The following is a 20728-nucleotide window of genomic DNA, read 5'->3' as shown; positions in this document are numbered from 1 at the left end:
GGTGACGATAGCGGCCCTCACGCGGCTACTGGCGGACCACCACAAGGATCTGCACAACGACATCTCTGCATTGAGGGGAGACCTCAAGGGAATAACGACCCGCCTCAATACGCTGGAACATACAGCCCGAACCACTAACCAAGACATTGGGGAACTCAGACTAACTGTCCAAGACATCCAGCGACAACAGAGACTCCTCGAACACCGCATGGCGGAGCAGGAGGATGCTGGGCGGCGCGATAACATGAAGATAAGAGGGATCTCGGACGGGATCCCCGAAGCAGACCTAGCCCAAGCTGTTGCACGCCTCCTGGCAAATATCTTACCGCCAGCGCGGGCCAGCAAGATTGCTCCTGCCAACGTATTCCGGATCCCCAAACCGCCAAGGGCGCCGACCGGGGCCACACGAGACGTCATACTTACCTTCCACACTCGACTAGACAAGACAACAGTCCAGAATGCCTTGAGGGGAAAGACACCGTTCCATTTCGAAGGGATGACTTTAACCTTCTTCCCCGATCTCTCAAGAGGCACCCTAGCCTGGAGACGTTCCCTCCAGCCGCTGACCACGCTACTCCAGCAGAGAGACCTCAAGTACCGATGGCAAATGACCCACATACTCACCGTACATCAGGGGACGGACACTCATCAGATCCGAGAGCTGAGCGACGCAACACCGCTTTTACAGGCACTGGGCCTACAACCTGACACCCTCGCACAGACAGGACGAGGGAGTGACACGTCTCCTTCACACTCATGGGACCCGGCGAGATCCATCCCGTTTGTACCGACAGGCCACACACCCGAACCCTACGTGGCACTCACTACCTGAAAAGCACAAGGGACGGTAATGCGACGACCTCGGGGCTTGACGCAGGGTATTCCAGCATACAAATACTAACAAACAAATGGACGATGGACAAATATATTTAATTTAACAAGTACCACAATGTGACTACATGTACGTAGGAGATCTCTTAACCCCGATTGCTGGACATTTCTCCTGTCATACCGATCTAACGGAGGTAGCTCTTACTATTCACTGGCGCACATAATAGCACTAGTCCTCATTGACACCACAAGGTATACTGGAGGTTGATTATACACTGTTTTGACACAGCTGCACCCAGATAAAACCACCAGACGATGCATCACCCACCTGCAAAGTTTTGTTAATTAGCCCTTATTACAGACGAGGTTGTAACCAGCAGCCGGCAAACAACTAGTCACCACACATACCCATCTCACTCACTTCACCCCTACACAAGCAAACCTACGGGAACCACATAATCATTGTATAATGTATACTATTAAGCCTCTGATAACAAAGGGATAACTGATTAAGCCTGTTGCTTGACATTTTTCGTTCATGTCCTACTTAATTCCCCCCTTAAGGTTAAAACGAGGCAAACCCAACACGCTACGACACTGATTAGTTTGGACCCGCCGCTGCCTGTCATGTCATAGGTCATAGCCCATGTCTCCCTAAGCATCGTACCTTTATCGTGCTTACCACGCACCGTACGCGTTTGCATTACTTAAACCTGCTCTTTTACACACGTTACACTTAGAATTTACCTACAAATGCACAACCGGATTAACGCAACCAACGTATCTTGCTTAGTAACCTGTTATTATGCCTTTTGTCCTACTGCTTATAACCATTATAATGTATTTTAATCGTGTATTTACTAATGCTGATGCTCATATGCCGGATAACACTAGATAATCTAACTACGTTTACATAGGTTTAAAAAATGTTTAAAAATGTGCTTCCACCTCAATGCCACATACATCTGAACTTGTGATATTGCTGTGATTATGTCTGCTGTTGTGGCAGCGTATATCTCCTTGTTAAACCATGCACGTCAAAAATAAAGAATTCAAAAAAAAAAAGAGAAAGATCGTTCTACTTTCCTGGACCTCACCCTCTTCAATGACAACATTTTAATTTTTCTCCATGTTTCTTCAGGCCAGGTCACTGGTGTACTACTGTGCACGATGGGTGTCTCTGGAATAAGCTGCAAAACTGCACGATCCTCCACAAATGATATTGCACACATGTAGTGAGATGGTGTAGCATCACACGTGCGAGGAGAAGTTGTTTATTGCAGCAGAAGGTTAAGTAAAAGCTGAAGTAGCAATGGTGAGATGTGGTGGCAGGAGCTTCTTGAAGCCGTGCCCTTTGCCACATATTAATTCAACCCTTGAGAGAAAGTTGTCCTTACTGAAGGGGACAATATAGTCACTAGAATCACTACAGCTTAATGTAGCGGCTCTGGTTTCTATAGTATGTCCCTGCAGTGTTAGCGTTACAAAATCTGCCATTTTATAGAAAATTGCTACCTAGGAACACCTCTGTTGGCAGCCACTAAGACGGCCACTAGAGGTGCTTCCTGTAACATTCCTGGGCAGTGCAGCAGTGACAAAGTGACTCCACGTTCTGCATGGAGGCACTGAACATTCCCCATAGAGATGTATTGATTCAGTGCATCTCTATGAGACAATGCTTATTGGCATCCTAATGATTCTCTGTGGGAAAGTATTGGATTGGCTGATGGTTTCTGCCATGGAGGCAGGACTAGGCATGGCAAGCCGCTGCAAAACTGTTGTGGCATGGAGGAATGGGTCATTTTAATTTTGAAATCTTTATTCTCCACGCGGGAGGGGGGGAACTCTAGTGTTGTGAATACAAAACTGTAATCTTAACACTTTATAGTGTCCCACTGTCTTTTCCCTTAGGTTCCCACCGTCTAGTGAAGTTTAAAAATAAAATAATGGTTTTTTTTTTTAACCTTTTATCGTTTATCTCTTTGCAGCACCAAGGTTTTTTGGCACTGGTTCTGTCTCTTCTTCCTGTGACGTCACGCCGAGTGGGAAACCTACTGCGCATGCACTGGAAGTGCCGCCATCGCATTAGGTCTTCCCAATAGGAAAGCATTAAATCGATGCTTTCCTATGGGGATGTAGAAGATGCTGGATGTCCTGCAAAGCGTGAGGAGACTCGTTGTTCAAATACGTTAACGTTAAACTACGTTAGAATGCAGAAAGTGCATCTAATGGTTGTCTAAATGTAAACATTGCAGTTTCATTTGAATTATGTATTTTCTCCCTTGCTTTCTTCTTCATCTGGTTCTCTCACGTTGATATTGATTATCCCAGTTGTGTTGTGTTTTTTTTCTTTTTTTTTATTATTTATTTTTGTTGTGCTTGAGAAAAACAAGCATTGCACCTTAAACACTGAGAAGGCTGAGAAAACATGTCCAGGTAAAATGTGTGTGTATATACATCAGCACATTTCTAGAAAAAAGAAAAGTGAGCAGAACCTAGTGCGGACTAAGTTACTCGTTAAGACAGGTAGTGTACAGGCTGTGCGCTCAGAGAATGGTCTTCCTAAGTAAGCATTAATTAAATAAAAGGTATATAGCATGCTTGACTTGTCAGACTGATTCCCCTAGGAGGCCGTAATGGAAGAATGGGCGAAGTAAGTAATAAGGGATACTAAAGACAAGAGTATATGGCTCGTTCAAGGTATGCAGACTTAACCATAATCTATATAGGCTGAAGTAGTTTAGGCAAAAGGTGAGGTGAGATGTCACCAAGTACATAACGCGTCGTTCAGCCTTTGCCCACACAATCCCCCAATTTGTTATGTGGTTCTTCTTTCATCAGAGGTGTAGGCCATAGGCTTTGTGTCAGCAGTCGGTGTCCATGTCTCATCCCGTCCCGCTTTGAATGACCTTCACTGGTCCCAGAATTGTGCAGCTTCAGTTTCCACGCTTTTGTCTTCAGGGCCGGCCGCTGCGGCCTCCGCTGCGGGCTGTTTGATGCACCTTGTGCTCCAGCTTCTTCCAGAATGCCCTGAAGAGACTTCCCATCTTCTCCAGGACATTGCATGTAGCGTGCTCTTTTTATAAATGACACTAGCAAACCTAGTATTTGCAAGCAGATAGTACGGTTCAAGTAGCGTAATGTTTATATCAGTGAGAAAAATGATCATTGCTAGATTCCCATTGCGCAAAAGCACTGCAAACTGCAACTAGTATATGAAATTAGAAGAGATAAAGCAGGTCATAGATAATAGTAATTATATAAAAATATATAAAAGAAGAAGTCCTCACGTGAGGACTTGTTAACTTTATTTACCCACAGAACTGTTTTTATAATACATTTTAACTTTTTCTGGTTCCTACATATATCCTTATGTGGGGATTGTTCCACCTCACGCTCTTCACACCAGAGCAGGACATTGCTCTGGGTTACGTATGTAGGATTATTTCCTCCATTTATACCACTGTAGTTTATGTACCATACCATTGGGATTTTTTCCCGTGTTTTCTTACATGATGTCTCCATAATTTTGGAATCAAGCTTCGAATATCTTTCACATATATCCATAGACGGGGATTATTCCGTCCAGGCCTGCTAAATAGAGCTGGTACAGCTCTAAAAAGTGTGAGTTTGCACTTGACTTATTCATATTCCTCTTAACTTATTTTTTGTACTGCACCATAATTTGTATTTTATTTTTCATAGATTTATATACTATGAATTGCCCTTATATCGTATGTATGTTCTATTATCTTTGTGCTGATCACCTTCTATGTTTTATCTTGCTACATATTTCACAAGGGTGAGAGAACCCCGTGTTGGTGATTTGCTGCCATTGTCTGTCGGATATTGAGCACCTATATACATCCTGTTGCTTTACTTCATATTCTTGAGAAGTACATGAAATACCTATGACATCTTCCTATAGAAAATCATGCAGACATTGTGAGATCTTCCATGGACCCCATTTTGTACTCTTGCAAAAACAATTGTGGTGGCAAGGAGATGGTGGCACCCATCATTGATAGCTTAAGCCTTAAGAGATATGTATGTAATTTCCTGTAAGAATGCCTTTTTAAACAAATTTACAATCCAACCACTAGATGTAGCTATTTCACTACAAATCTGTGCCATGTTAATCATTGTCTTCATGCAGAGTGCTGTAAGTAAGCTTGTTTTGTGTGCTTGTTTTTATTTTGTTTGTGTGTTGTTGTTTTTTTTGTTTTTTTTTTTAACGTGTGTAACCATTTTCTGTAGTTTCAACACCATTGGCAAGGGCAAAGCTGAACAAATCCCATGGCTCATAAAATGTTTTATGTTAAAGTAAATGTTTTTTGTGTTAAATGAACAAGCGAAGATCCATAACCACTACAGAACACCAAAGTGGTTATGGTGCCATGTCTGCTCTGGCGCCCCATCTCTCGTAGTAATGGAAAAGGGGCAGTAAGGGGGGTTTAGGGGCTGTAGTGGGGGTATGGGGTGTAAAAGGTGAGTTAAGGGCTGCAAATGGGGGGGATAGAGGCTGCAGTTGGAGCGATGTGTAGTGGGGGGATAGAGGCTGTGGAGGAGGAAGTGGACAGGGGCTAAGGGGGCGAGGTGCTGTAGGGGGAAGGGTATGGGACTTTAATTTGTGCAAGGAGGCTACAGTTGGAGGGATGTGTGGTGTAGGGGAGGCGGCAGAGGCTGTAAAGGGGGCAGACAGGATCTGTAGAGGAGGACACATAAGCTGTAGAGGGGGAACAGGGGTTGCTTGAAAAAAAAAAAAACTCCTTTTGATTTAAAAAAACAAACTAAAGTGTATTCACACCTCCCTGAGGCTTACCTTTGGCTAGAGAGGGGGTAACCTTATGCATGGTGGCCAGGTGAGACAGGAGCTGGAGCCTGCAGCCAGGAATTGCTAGCCCTGTCTCATGCCTTTGGAGAATTTTGGTTATGAGTGTGTTCACTTTTCTCCACAACCTTGCCAGGACATGTAACAGTTAAAGGAACAGCGCACACACAAAAACAAAAATACAGTTTTACAGGCTATTTAAAATCCCCTGTCTTAACAAACAAATATGGGGATTCATTTCCACCATGTGGCCATATTGTGTTAAGCCCCCCACTACATCACCACACCTTAACTTCCGTGATTAACACACCGATCTCAACATGGGAGATTTACATGCTAACTTGCAACACATACAGCCTTCAGAGGCTCCTCAGTTTATGCTTACCTGTGGTCACCTCCAAAGTGGCACCTATAGTGGGTGGGTGGGGTGCTATACGCAATGACAATCTGGTCAGTTACACCATACGGCTATATTATGTTAGGCACACCACTACATCACAGCATCCCACATTGGAGGGTCCCACAGCAATCTTAACATGGGAGATTAACATGCTATTTTACAACATTTACAGCACCAACTGCCTTCAGAGACTCCACCACCTATGTATATATGTCCCTTTCTCCCTGAACATACACCACACGTTTCTGCTACTGTCTTTTCCATGTGATATAATTATCCAGGGTAGTGTCTTGTGGGCCTGCTCTTGTAGGGTTACACAGATGGGGGTTCTAGAACACGCCTCCCATATGCTTTTCCAGTCCTCCCCTTCCGGCACCTCCAACAGATCTGCCTCCCACTGTTCTATATATCTCAACACCATTCTTTTGATGTGGAGCTAGAATGCTGGTATCGTTAGAAGGTCTTTATGCATGCTTTTTTCAATACAGAGGTTTTGAACCAATGTAGGAGGTGCTTGTGCTGCTCTCTTAAACCCTTAAGGACACATGACATGTGTGACATGTCATGATTCCCTTTTATTCCAGAAGTTTGGTCCTTAAGGGGTTAACCTCCTATTGCTTTGCAAAATCTCAAAGATGCACATCACTGAAGTAAACCACATTTGTTAAAAGTACTACATCCTACAGTTTGGTAAAGCGAAAAATTATCCCTCTGTGTACATATGTATATACCTCTGAAATCCTGTACCCTGCAGCCCTTTGAAATCTCTTGTCCGCATACCGGGTATAAATTCCCTGTTTCTCAGGTAGTCAGGGAGTAGATCCCAGCCCGTGTCTTCTGTTTGGTTGTCCCAGATATGTATAGAATTGACTGGCTGGGCACTGAGTGTGTGTAGAAATGCTCTCTAAGCCTTGTGGCACCAAATAAAGAATTGTGGGAGGTCACCCCCACTAGAAGTGATTTCATGTCTACCCAATGTCATCTGTCAGGGGGAGCATGCCAATGTATCATATGGGCTAACTGTGCTGCAAGATGGTAGAAGTATAAATGCAGGAGTCCCAGGCCTACTCTCGAGTTTGGTCTCTATAATCGTTTCCTAGTTACTGTACATTTCTTATGCTGCCATATAAAATCATCAATTGCTGACTGTAATTCTGCCGTGTCTCGCCGTGTAACCCTTACTGGAAACGACTGAAAGTGGAATAATATTATGGGTAATATATTCATTTTGACGGAGTGAATCCGACCAATCCATGACATGATTTTGCCTACCCATTTGGCCAGGTTGTGAATTAATGCGCAGATGGTGGGAGTGTTGATTATTTTTGTAAACATTTGTCTAGGATCAGCATTAATAGTCACCCCTCAGTAAGCTAGTGCTTCTCTGATAAATCAACCGCACCAGTGCAATGTCCTTGGCGACATGTTTACGGGCATAGCCACAGATTTTGTCAGGTTAACTTTGTAGCCTGTCATGTCTCCGAAGGACAGTAGAATGTTGTAGAAGTGGACCATTGAAAAGATAGGATCTGTCATGGTTAGCAACCCATCATATGCTGAAAATGTGAATGTGCTATTTGCGATTTCTATTCCTTTACTATATGGTTGAGATCATATGGAGTGTAGTAATGGTTCTAAGTGTAATGCAAATAGTAAGGAAGATAAGGGGCATCCATGATGCGTTCCATTACGGAGGTAGAAGGGTGTTAGTTGTGCACCTTGGATAAGTGTCTGTGCTCTGGGGCCTAAAACTGCTTCAATATAACCTTCGGGAAAGCTGAGCCAGCACAGACCCCAAACAGAAATGGCCACTTCACTCTGTGAAAACACATTCCTCGCATTCAGCGCTAATACTAGAGAAGGCGTCTACGTACCACACCAACTCAGCCCCTCTCCAGGTGTTTTTCAGAGCTGTCTGTCTTGTATGAAGCCCACCTGGTCTGGATCGATCAACACGATCAGTATTGGGTTCAAGCGTTCTGACAAGATATTCGTATAAATCGTAAGGTCTGTGTTAGAGAAAGCACTTGCCAGAGTGCCAGTTTTGGGAGCAGTACAATAGTCGCTTGAGCTATCAGGTACCTCCTCCTCTGTAAAGGATTTACAGAATTTAAATATGGTTTCTAGGTGTGGAATCTGTTCATCTTGGAGCACCTTGTAATATCCCCCATTGAATCCATCCAGTGCCTTGTTGCCTTTTAATGCTGACATGGCTCCATTCATTTCGGTTTTAGTGATTGGTGCAACAAGTGTGTTGGCTGATTCTATTGATATTTTATTGCTAATATGGTGAAATAGGTGTGTAGATATTTTTTCTGTTTTTTAATGGAAATAAAAACATTGTGTGTGTAATTTAAGAAATTACCAATATATGATAGTAATTGAATATTGTATTTACTATCTTGCAGGTGATGTGTATGTGCTGGTTGCTGACTCTCCTATAACAGCAAGGTAAGAGAGTAATAGAATTTCTTTTGATGTGCCAAAATATTTAGTTGATGGAACAGTGGGAGTAATGCCATGGGACTTTGAACTTTGGACAAAAAAATCCACAAGGACTCTATATTTGTTTTCTGTGATCCCAGAACAACCCTTAAGGGGTGTGTGGCAGTAAGTCATTAGGGAGCCAACATTTGATTGCTGACCTTCAAATGTGGATGATCAGCAAACAGACTAGTACAAAGATAAAATTACATTAATAGCTTGTTTTAACCTGCAGCCAAGAATAATAATAGTGCCTACAATTTGATTAAAAACAATCTGGCAATTTCTGTCTGGCTTCAAAAAAATGTAACTATATTAAAGTAGTGATTCCATTTTTTTTATTTTAATGTAGCTTCACATGTTTTTAGGATAACTTTTTGTATTTTATTTTTTTTGTATTGGTTTGTATTTTTTTTTTATTGTTAATCATATAGCCAATATAAAATATATGGACTATTTTTTATTTATTTTTATATACCGTATATACTCGAGTATAAGCCGACCCGAATATAAGCCGAGGCCCCTAATTTTACCCAAAAAAACTGAGAAAACTTATTGACTCGAGTATAAGACTAGGGTGGGAAATGCAGCAGCTGCTGGTAAATTTCTAAATAAAATTAGATCCTAAAAAAAATTATATTAATTGAATATTTATTTACAGTGTGTGTATATAATGAATGCAGTGTGTGTATGAGAATGCTGTGTGTATGAGTGCAGTGTGTGTGTATGAGTGCTGTGTGTGTGTATGAGTGCAGTGTGTGTGTATGAGTGCAGTGTGTGTGTATGAATGCTGTGTGTGTGTATGAATGCTGTGTGTATGAGTGCAGTGTGTGTGTGTGCAGTGTGTGTGTATGAATGCAGTGTGTGTATGTGTGTGTGTAATGCAGAGCCTTGGCGGGGGGTGGGCATTTTTATTTTTTAATTATTATTTTAATATTTTTTTTTGTTTCATTACATTTTTTTTATTATTATTATTTTATTATTTTATTATTATATTATTTTTATTTTATTATTTTTTTATTTTTATTTTTTTTATTATTATTTATATATATAAATGTTTTTGTCCCCCCTCCCTGCTTGCTAGCTGGCCAGGGAGGGGGCTCTCCTTCCCTGGTGGTCCAGTGGATGGGCACTGTGTAGGAGGGGGCTGTGGGGGCTGCAGAGAGATGTTACTTACCTTTCCTGCAGCTCCTGTCAGCTCTCTCCTCCTCCGCCGGTCCGTTCAGCACCTAGGTCAGCTCCCAGTGTAAATCTCGCGAGAGCCGCGGCTCTCGCGAGATTTACACTGTGAGCTGACAGAAGAGCTGAACGGACCGGCGGAGGAGGAGAGAGCTGACAGGAGCTGCAGGAAAGGTAAGTAACATCTCTCTGCAGCCCCCACAGCCCCTGTCTGTATTATGGCAATGCAAATTGCCATAATACAGACAATTGACTCGAGTATAAGCCGAGTTGGGGTTTTTCAGCACAAAAAATGTGCTGAAAAACTCGGCTTATACTCGAGTATATACGGTATATATATTTAGTCCGGCAAGGACTGAAACGTCGACACTACTTTGTATTACTTGATGCTTAAATAAACAGCACGATTAGAAATATTATTGAGTCCCGTGAGTGTAATTCAACAAGAACCTATATATACTTATGGTTGGAATTTGCACCGAGGCATTAACAAGACCGGGAGCAGTGAGTGCGGGACACATGGAAAGTGTTTTATATATATTTTATCTTCCATTTTTCAAGAGATGTTTGAGTGGACACTTATTTATATATTGGTTTACTATAACTTTATTTAAAAAAAAAAATATATATATATATATATATATATATATATATATATATATATATATATATTTTCGTTGTGCATGCGATAACAAAAGAGCTTACAATGCCACAACAACATAAGCAAGCACAATAATATCCTTGCATTACACATATGGCATTATATAGACCCCCTCCGGAGCTAGTAGGGGGTCTAGATGGTAAAGACCACAGACGGCGAGCAGCCTTCGGGGGCTCTTGGCACTGGTGGGCAGGGTTGAACAGGAGCAGGTGTTATGTGATTGCCCCAAGGAGGCCTATTCTGCTTTGGTAGGTTGGTTACCACATCGGCTACACTGTGCACCATCATGGCAGCTTGTTCTCGGTCATGTAATCGTGCCCAAAAGCTCCAGAATATCTCGTCAAGCTTTTGCAGGGTATGGTCCAAGGAGCCTTGGTGAGATGTTTGAGGTGGGCCCAGTACTCTGTGTTCAGCTGAAAGGACTGTTGCCACTTTTGCACGACCCGTGTGGTTGGAGTTCAGCTTGACCGTGACCAAAACAAGGTAAAGGCCACTCAAAATATGCCAGTGGGGACTTGGATAACCCCAAAGGGGGGAGGGGGAGGGTAGGAAAGCTGCGAGACCAGACCCGAGGTTTTGGAACAAGGAGATCGTCCGCCTTTAAATGACAAACTAATAACTAACTGACATTGTTGGAAATCTAGTCCTGCATTCTTCTTGGACTTGACAGTTTATTTGTTTCTGTATATTAAAATGAAGTGCCTTTTGAGATGGATAACTCCATCCATTTAACTTTGTGATAGGGCCCTGATGCGTCTGTGGTGGCATGGGGCCTTTCAGTAGAGTCAGGTGCCACCTCCAGCACATTACCTGGCATGGATGAGTAATGCTTGGTACAGTAACACAAGGTTAATTTATAAAAGTGCCAATTTCTATTGAAATCTGCACTTTTTGTAAAATAAAGAAAGTGAACCATAAATCACTTCAGCATTCTAAAGTGCTCTAGGTATTTGGAGAGTTGCATTTAACGAAATTAGATGCAGTGTTATATTAAAAGACAAAATCGCAGAATTATAGAAATTCTCCAGCGCCTAATCTTTCAAATTGACTCTTATGTCTTAAATATTTTTATTTATTTTTTCACTTTATTTTTTTTAATTTTTTTTAAAATCTATAGCGGCTTATCTCTGTGCATTTACTACATGCATTAAGAGATGGAAACTTTATCTGTAAATTCTTATAGCCATGATCCAAAATGGTAGTTAGTGCTGCAGTAGGTGGTGACGATTATTGCCAGGTTTGTTGGATTTTTGGACAAGGTATTGTTTTCCTGGCAATATGCTCAGAGCACAACGATTTAGTTCTCTAACACCACCTTATCTGCCTCTTTCATTCATTAGAGATAATTAAATGGCTTTATATACTGTGCAAACAAAGTATGTTGGAGTTCTCCCTTTATCTGCTGTTAAAGAACATAACCGAATAGGAATTAAGTCTGTCCTTCAAACATTTTACATCAAATATAATTAATTCACACTAGGGAAAAACTGAATTGCTGTACAAATCTAGTTTGTGTGTGCACCAAATAAAGTGAGCATTTTCTTACAATCCTACGTAACATTTTCATATTGACCGTTGCTTTTTAAAAAATATTTTTCTTCTTTCGAGACTAATTCATGGTTTTAGTTATATGGCGTAGTATTAAAATAAAAGGGTCTCCTGCCACTGTGTCACCGTTGGCTGTCAAACCATTTTTAGTTTGACAACTTTCCTGGCTGCTCATGCTTCATCTGGCGTTGTCCAGCGGGAGAAGCTGGATCTCTTTTCTAGAATAACGCATAACTAATACAAGGACAGGCTATCTATCTATCTATCTATCATCTATCTATCTGATCCAGTGGATGTGGCCGCTATTGCCTTCCACGACCTAGGTAACTTATCAAACAATACTAAAACCGTTTGACTACTTGACACTCTGCAGGGCTTAGCTTAGGGGTTTCCAATTCTCTGACATTGGGAATAGAGGTGTGAAGTGTCCCCCCCCCAGCAAATCCCCAGTAAGAAATCAAACACTGACAAACTACTTGACTACTTACGTCAAGGTTTTCATTAGTTGCACCAGGTATGCTTCAACTGGAACATTTGAAATACCTGAACTGGCTAGGGATTTGTTGAGTGTTGTGTTTGACTGCATGTTAGAAACGTCAAATATAATTTAAAAGAATAGTCCACAAAGTTAAGAGAAGATATTTACTTACCTTTTATTGCCCTGGCACACTGACCACATTTGCTGCTTCTACCAGACTCCGATGATCATTACAGGTGAAGCCGGTGCTTCTTCTTAGGAATCACTGCAGGACTTGTGTGCATGTGCAACAATCCGCTCCACATCATAGAGATGTATTGGCTCATGCTTCTAGTGGCTCTCTGAGTGACAGCCGCTAGAAGTGGACGTACAAAGCAATGTAAGGGAATATTTGTAGAAAAGGCAGTATTTGCCTTGTTGAGGCCAGTGTTTAGAGTGTACATTTGTAAGTCTATTTGTCAAACCCTCCCCATGTACAGATATATATTTAAAATTTTTATTTTTTATAAAGTGAAAATGAGTTCAGATGAGTACTTAAAATAAATAAAACAATGAATACACATATATTATTTAGATTTCTCCAAGTCCTTTTAAGAGATCCCTCTCTACATATCTCAAAACAGAATGCACCGGTCATAGTTTGATTTTATATATTTCCTACCTGTTCTATGTTAAATTTTGTATATATTGTGTATTATTGTTTTGGGATTTTATTGTACCCTAATGTAACAATGCAATGTTTTTGTGGATTCAGGACATACTTGAAAACGAGGGAAATCTCAATGTATCCTTCCTGGTAAAATATTTTATAATATATATTAAACCAGAATTAACAGATACACCAGGGCATTCTGTGCAGCAAACTCTGGAGGGATGGGGGAGAGGGGGAGGAAATGTGAAAAAGAGGAAATTGGCAGGTGTTTCAAAGTAGATAAATTAGTAAGTGTAAAAGGAATAGGGGAAAACGAATAAGATGTGTCTATTTTGGGTTTTTATTTTGTTCTTCCTTTTGGAGTCATGTACATGTGTTTCCTTAGGGTGTTTTAAAATGACTCTTCAAGCTCCAAATCGGGTGTAAGAGGGCTGTAGATACTGTTCCCATTTTATTTTTCTCAAACCACACAATACGAGCAATTATATGCTTTCAGTCTCAACGGTTACCCGGAACATTGGTTCTGTCACCAAGAGCTGGGAGGACAGAGGAAAAGTACAGTAAGAGTTAAATAAATATTCAGTTTGCCGAGGGCACTAATTCTTCCAAAACACATGTCTTACACCAAGGATCCATATTCTTATTGAAGGATAATTGGTAGTTTATAAAAGAATGCAAAATATTGGCACCCGTGAACTTGAGATATTGTTTTCCTCAGCCCGAGTCACTGACTAGGAAAGGTGTAGCATTAATTTACAATTGCAAGCGTGCTGTGCCTGAATGTTGTCTGCACATCCTAGCTGAGATCCTGTTTGCAGAAATGTCAAACTGCCACATGCCGGAAGCCATCCGTCACCAGACCAAGCTCTCCAGGGTCATTTGTATTCGAGCTCAGAGCTTAGTCTGTCTGCGTCCTTATCACTTGCACTGTTTTCCATCCAAGCAGTAAAAAAAAAAAATATTGAAGCTTTAACTCTAGTTTCTTTACCTTTACTCCTCCCTCGTTGCTTTGAAAATGTCATTTAAAGGTCTTGCCACGCAGCAGGTGATTTTATTAGAGCCTCTTCTCCCAAAGATGACAATACCATTTACTTTAAACATTCCGCAGTCCTTTGATTGTCAAAGAAAGTGTTAAGAATGAGAAAACCAATCCACTACCCCCATGTTATGATGAGTAGACTACATATATTCTGTCATTTGCATACTTTATGTATTAATATACTGTGGGAAGCTGATAAATTAGGTAGTCCTATGTCTGATAATACTTGCACTGCACCTGTAATGACCAACATGACTTGGTCTTGCTTTCATGAGAAAAATAAATGCCATCTATATATCGTGTTTGCCAAATTGCTAGTATGTTAATATCATCTTAATGGACTGTACAGTTGTGCCACTGGCATAACAAGTTTGCATGCAAGTAATGCATTGACATTTAATAAGTTGTACTAGGAATTGTATTTTCATTGCAATACCTTGGTTTATGGTTCAAGTAACACTTCCAGTACCATAACTGTGTGCTGTAGTGGTTATGGTGCTTGGAGTACCTTGGTGCTCCCACATTGTATTAGTAAAACCAATTTTCCACTACACCCAACAGAGAGCAGCAAGCTATTGGTCTGAGCTATGCCGACACAACTTTATGCAAAACATACTCTTCTAAATGCCATATCACCAGATATTATCTCCCAAGAACAAAGTGGCTTCGTCCCAGTCAGGCAAGCATTGGAGAACACAAGATGCTATTTAAAGGTCATGGAAATAATGCATGCCAAAAATGCAAATGGCTTTCTTCTCGCTCTAGACACTGAGAAGGCCTTTTGATAGAATTGGCAATATATATGTATACCATCCTTTGTAAATACTACTTACCACCTTAATTTCTGACTGCAGTCAAGTTTTTATGTTCAGCTCCCTATACCAGGGTCTTAAACTACAGTCCCACATGTCAGATTACAAATGGCACACGTCCGGGCTGCTCACTATCCCCCATATCTTTATTTTGTCTTTAGTACCCCTTTAAAACACCCAGATATAACTGGTATCCCAACACTATCCGGTGTTTCTAAAATGTCCATTTTTGATGAATATATTCTACTCCTCTTCAGCAACTCATTGACAACTCTCCCATCCTGTTTACAACTTTTAGATAATTATGATAACATATCCTTCTCTAAAAACACAAGAAAAGACACAAGCCCTGTCGATAGGTCTACTACATACATTCACAACCATCTAACAATCCGTCTACAAGTTTGACTAGTAGACCACGTCTATGTCGTAGTTGGGAATACAACTCTTGATGAACCACCACTCCCTTTTCCAAATAACCCACACCAAACGTATTGAATAACTAAAACCATCAATAGAGAAGTGGTCCAAGACCAAAATCTCTTGGTTTGGAATGATAAACTTGGCAAATATGCTTATTTTTTCAGATATTCTCAAATTTTAAAAACTATCTCTATAGCTTGGGCAAGCCACTTAATTATGCAATATTAACATCTCATCAATGGGTATATTTGGAAACGCACACCTGCCACATGTCATCTAAACCCCCCAAAACAGCAGATTGGGTGTCCCAGATGCCATACTGTATTATATAGCCATGTCTCTCACACAATATCTAACCTTATTTTCAAGTCTGACTATACCACTCTGGGCAACAATGGAAATGCACAGTGCCCCAAACACCTCACCTCCAGACTATCAAACATGTTGTCATACCGCAAGAGAGACACTGCCTTGATGACACTCCACACATGCCATCCATTGTACTTGGCCCTATTAGACACTCTGAAACTCCCAACTCCAGATCTGCAAGTAACAAACTGGCAAAAGTTAAGCATCACAAGGAAACATTAGTTATACTCCAAAGAGAGTCTCCCCACATTACCACATTTTTCGCAACTCTATGACCTCCCTTCAGATGCACTCTTCAGCTTCTTGTTACTGAAATACCTCTTGGCATCCCCCAAAAAAATCTAATTTTTGAAAATTCATGAAATTATTTTGAACAAATTGTCCCGACCGTAGACCTCGTTCTAAGTCTCTCATCTAGTTATTGCCACCTTCTTACATCATCCTCCAAAGGGAAATTGATCTATATCTTGCAGTGAAAAAAATATTTGATTGTGTTACATTAAACATTTTTGGCACCTCAACACTATTGTCTAGCTGCAGCAACTGGGTTTTCTGTACATTGACAAAATAAATATATGGGGGGTCTGGGGGGCAGAGAAAATAACTGATTTGAAAAAAAGATAAGAATCTATTGAGGAAAGGAACCGTTTAAGCCACAAACCCATTACATTGAGTTGTAGTGCGCTAGTGTACTCCTTTCAATGGTCAGCCATGGTTATATGTACTTTTTGATCTTCACAAAGAAACCAGCCATAGGACACCAATGGCACCAAAGCTGGGCTTCATAAACACATGAGATGGAAACCATCTCAAAATCTCATGTGGTGATTGTCAAAAGGCATGTGGGAAATGCCACAGACACACAGAAAAGGTTATCTGCTTATCCCCATGAAAACACCACCCCAATGGTGAAGCGTAATGGCAACCGCATTTTAAATTGCAGGGGATGGGAAAATGGGTTAGGTGCAGAGCAATTCTTGACAAACCGCAAGACACCTGAGACTGTAACGGAGTGTAGTCTTATGCAGGACTGTAACCCTAAACACACAGCCAAGGTCACACTGGACTGGTTTTAAAAAGAAACTCCTTAGCAAACTTACTAAAAAATGGGTAGACAAAAGCTGCAAGACCTGAAGTGCGAAAAGCTCCCAGTTGTACAACAGACAAAAGCCGTTCTGCCAAGTATTAACTCAGGGGGTGAATTCAGCCAACTGTTTTTTTTTTTTTTTTATTATCTTTTGCATTTCAATAAAATATGTTGCATTTTCAAAATTATATTGATCTCTCATGTTTAATAAAATTTCTAAAATACATTTTAACTCCAGGTTGCAATGTTATAAAATGTAAATGTATCCAAGGGTCGTTTGAATTCCTAGGGCAGGGGTAGTCAACCTGGTCCCTACCGCCCACTAGTGGGCAGGTTAGGATTTCACGTGGACAGTGGTGGGTTCTGCAGAAAACGGCCAGTGGGCCTTGATGGCTGTGGACCAAGGCTGGGAGGGGTGACCTTGCTGTAAGCCCTCTCAGGCTGGTAATGAGATCAAAGATCTCCCTCACCCGCCCGCTGACACTTAGTTCTAACATAGGGAGGAAAGGGCCTGGGAGACTGTGTTCGTCCTGCAAGCAGGCTGGTCAGAGTGTTGCCGTGTGTTACAGGAGAGTCAGCCGGCAGCCAGAGAAGCTGCAGGCTAAAGTGAACGTGCCACCACTGGACCACCAAATGTGGCATGCTCACCCCCCCCCTGGTAAAAGTTAGGAAGAAGGAATTAAGATAGATTTTCACATCTCACCCACCTACACACCGCATAGACCCTATGCAATCTTACACTACACCCCTAACATACACACTGCCCACTCACACAGACTAAAAAAATAAATTGCACTGCGGCACTGGTGGGAATTAAGGAATTTTTACCATCAACAAAGATACAAAAATGGGCGATGGGTATTAAAAGGTTTACTACCCCTGGCCTAGGGGGTGCTATTTAGCGCAGTGTTGCTACTACGAAAAGGACACACAATTAAGAAAAAAACCAAATGGTTAATCGTGCCAGGCAGTGACGGTATTTTGGATTCCTTTTTATGGATACTTCCATCATGGTTTGATCCCTTCACAGAAATCTCAAGTACATTCAGTTTCAAGATATTTTATCATGTGGATTAAAAATGGAGGGATTATAAAACAAAGGAAACGTAACCCTCTGGTATTAGAAACACAATGCTAATAATAAAATAGGTAGGACCAGACAGAAACCTTATACACTGATCACCAACTCCTTTTACTTTAGCTCCCATTGTCTCATCAAATCTCTCCTCCTGCTGTCCTTTTTAATTTTATATTTTCTTCTCCTTTATTTAATATCTATTCAATCTATTTTTGTAATAAAACAACTTATTTATTGACTGCGTCTGTTTCATGCATTATAGTGAGTGCCAGTTACACTGCAAATTATGTTTTATATATGAACACAGGGGCAAAGGCTGCTGGTTAAGACAAAAAGCGACGGTATGAGAAGAATTCCGAAAAAATAAACCCTCACTAGTTTGCCCATCTGTTTGTTCCTCCTCAAAGTTTAGCTCACCTGTGTCATTTTCGAGGGAAGGATCCTGTGTAATGTATCAAATCTCCATGATTAAAACACACAGAGAATCTCTATCATAACTGACTTGCTCCCATTACACACAAATGGGCTACATTGAAGCCATGTTGCGCCATTTACATTATAAATAGCAGATCTTTTAGATAGTTTTTGTGGGATATTTCAAATGTTTCCCCTTTAATGAAAATAACACACTTTTTTTTCTTTTCCTGTCTGTGTGGCAGAAATATTTTCATTAAAATCAATATCCATTACACATCAACAGACAGCGCACACTTAAGCAGGCGACACAAATTCTTTCATATTCAGGCCTTTGTTTCCCTACCTTTTTTGCTGTCCATACGTCTGAGAAGATGTCTTGTCTGCCACATACTGACATAACCCTGCATACTTACCTGAAGCCACTGTTTCTCTAAGTGAATTGTGATGTCATCGTTGCTCAATTGTTGTGTTTTGTTTAGTTTTTTTTCCCCCGTGGGAGTTCTGGAACACAGATGAGCCTCATGGTTACCACTATGCACACACAGATCACTAAAAGGATAAAAATAGATAAGTTGTTTAACATTTAGAACCTTAAAGAAGACAAGATATAGGACACTATTTTCTTTTTAATTTCTTTGTGGTCCTGAATGCAGTATCTGGCTAGTATGCCTTATGCTCTTTTTCAGACAAGTAAATATTATTTGGACTGTCACTAAGAAGCAGGAAAGGTGTAGTGGCAGTTATTTTAGGTTGTAGAACAATGACTTCTCGGTTTTTAACACAAGTTGTGCTAGCAGATATTTGGTGTCCAGGATTTAAGGGTATGCAGTGATATGTTCTCAATAGATCCATCAAATATGTATTTCCCAATCTCATGATCTACATTTCTAGGCGTGCACTAACAAGTGTGTGTAAATTTAAGAGGTAAATTGATCAGAGCACCTGCCTTGCAAAGTCTTGCATTGGGAAGGCTGTGATTGGACAGCCACATAAAGTTTGGGCGGAGTTAGAAGGGGACGGTTTGCAAAGACTGCAGACAAGACATCTGCATCTTTTGCAAGCTGTTTTAAGATATACCCTCAATGAGAAAAATGCATAATTCAGTGCGTGCGTATATATTTCTTAAAATACATTTTGTGGTTTCCCCCCGCACCACCACCTGTGCAGTGTCCCTTAAACATGACTTTAACATGACTTCTTCTAAAAAGTCAATTACAGCAAAATGCTTGGTTTGTGTTAAAAAAAACCAAAAAAAAAAAAAAAAAACCTCATATGTTGACTTTTCAGCTTGTTTGATTTAGTAAAAATATTATGTGGATTTTTTTGTATTCAAGTCTAATTATACATCAGAATACTGACTATACCCCTGGTTTACATTTCTAGGGTAACCAGTCTTCTGCCCTGGACCCCTTTAGTGTTATGACCCAATTTCTGTGATTTTCTATATTTTATTTTATTTGTTTTTGGCTTTCTCTTCTGGGAGGCATCTCTTCACTAATATTTTTGGCTCAGAAATGCTATCTTGTGGTTTCATCTACATTATAACCTCTGGAAGAACTAAGGAAAAGATTTGCTAGAAATCCCAGCTGCGTGAGTTACGGGGAAGCCTTGCATGCCAGCGCCTGTTCTGCCGCCTTGGAAACCGTATATCTCTCATGCTTAAAAGGCATGGAACCTTTTATGTTTAGGCAGATTAGCTATTTATATAAAATAAACATTATAAACAAAAGACGTTGCCGTGTCTTACCGCTATGTGACCTTAAAGAAACTTTTTCTCAGCTCCACCCTGCAATATTTCCCAGGTGCAACAATTTTTCATCTTCGATACCTTGTGTGTGGCTCCCTGTGTGTGGCGCACCCTTCGTTCTTTGACGTGGGACACTTTTCGGGACATTTTGTAAAAAATATTGGAAACAAGAAAGTGGGGCAGTGAAATATTAGCAACCAAGGGACTCAAAAGCAATGTTCTTTTAGGTTCCATGATTGTTCTACTTTTAGAATTTTGTCCAACTTTAAAAAAAAAAAAAAAAAAAAAAAAAATTATTAATGAGAGTTTGTGTTTGCTGCTTTTGACCTGAAGTACAATGTTATGTGGATATCTTGTTATACTGTTCATACTTGGTTTCCTGCAATGAAGGCCTAGTCTCTCTACTTTTACCCTGGAATTCCTTTGAATTGCCTTTGCGGATGCTATCATGTGATTTTCTGTATGTGCTACTCTGGATCTGTTTGTCAGCCTTTAACATAGTCTGGTACTTTCTTGTCAACCACATAAATACAGCGTTCCCCCTGGTATGTCACATGAGTGCGCAAAGATTTTAAGACCATACATTTGTTGTGATTGTCAAGAACACCACTGGTTTTGGGTTTGATCAAGAACAAGGATATTCTAAGATTTGGAAGATTACTTAGTTACCTGCTGCTATTTTCTCACATAAT

General features: G+C 40.6%; 1 protein-coding gene across 2 annotated transcripts in view; it reads left to right on the top strand.

The window, feature by feature from the left end:
- The window catches only part of MIPOL1 (mirror-image polydactyly 1), a 300629-nt gene that overhangs the window by 3669 nt on the left and 276232 nt on the right, over window positions 1-20728 (top strand). Inside the window, exon 3 of one of the 2 annotated variants that reach the window (XM_063439495.1) lies at window positions 2820-2994. The exons of the other annotated variant lie outside the window; for it this stretch is intronic. The gene's annotated coding sequence lies outside the window, so the exon portion shown is untranslated. The remainder of the gene's footprint in view (window positions 1-2819; window positions 2995-20728) is intronic. 2 annotated transcript variants of the gene reach the window in all.

This window comes from Pelobates fuscus, chromosome 13 (assembly GCF_036172605.1).
Source record: "Pelobates fuscus isolate aPelFus1 chromosome 13, aPelFus1.pri, whole genome shotgun sequence".
NCBI lineage: Eukaryota > Metazoa > Chordata > Amphibia > Anura > Pelobatidae > Pelobates > Pelobates fuscus.
This window is presented reverse-complemented; position numbering and strand designations above follow the sequence as displayed.